Source organism: Sinocyclocheilus rhinocerous, unplaced genomic scaffold, assembly GCF_001515625.1.
Source record: "Sinocyclocheilus rhinocerous isolate Xijiao unplaced genomic scaffold, SAMN03320098_v1.1 scaffold1580, whole genome shotgun sequence".
Classification (NCBI taxonomy): Eukaryota; Metazoa; Chordata; class Actinopteri; order Cypriniformes; family Cyprinidae; genus Sinocyclocheilus; species Sinocyclocheilus rhinocerous.
Window position 1 is genome coordinate 222 of NW_015633551.1, and position 1,050 is coordinate 1,271.

Here is a 1,050-nt window from a genome sequence, read left to right on the forward strand (position 1 = left end):
CATTCAAATCTGGGTTTCTGCATTGCAAATGACATTTCATTTCAATTGCCAGAAACATCTTTCATATGGAAAAGCTTTAGACTTATTGCATAATCCAACTTTCTCTAACAGCTTTAGTCTTAACATTGCATAAACCAACTTTCTCTAACAGAGAAAGAAGGTTTTCAGCATATGTCGGCTTGCATTCTCTTCATTTCCTTAGTTGCTCTGACGTAGTGTTACTGATCACAGAAGCTCTAAACTAAGCATCTTGTGCTTAGAAGCTCTAAGATAACTTCATGAGCATTAAACTGCTAATACCTTAAAATCTGTGTTTCTGCATTTCAAATAACATTTCAATTCACATGTTAGCAACATAATTCATGTGGGCAAGCTTTAATCTTAAAATTGCCATAATCCAACTTCTGCAAATAACATTTCATTTCACGTTTGAAACATATTTCATGTGGGCAAGCTTTAATCTTAACATTGCATAATCGAACTTTCTCTAACAGAGAAAGAAGGTTTTCAATATATGTGGGCTTGCATTCTCTTCATTTGCTTAGTTGCTCTATCATAGTGTTACTGTTCACAGAAGCTCTAAACTAAGCATCTTGTGCTTAGAAGCTCTAAGATAACTTCATGAGCATTAAACTCCAAACAGCTTAAATCTGTGTTTCTGCATTGCAAAAAACATTTAATTTCACTTTGCTAAGAAGCTCTAACATAATTTCATGAGCATAAAACTACTAACACATTAAAATCTGTCTTTCTGCATTGCAAAAAACATTTCATTTCATATGGTAGAAACATCTTTCATGTGGGCAAGCTTTAGTCTTAACATTGCATAAACCAACTTTCTCTAACAGAGAAAGAAGGTTTTCAGCATATGTGTGCTTACAGTCTCTTCATTTGCTTAGTTGCACTAACGTGGTTTAACTGATCGCAGAAGCACTAAACTAAGCGTCTTGTGCTTAGAAGCTCTAGCATAACTTCATGGGCGTTCAAATCTTAACACATTAAAATCTGCCTTTTTTTGCATTTCAAATAACATTTCATTTCACATGTTAG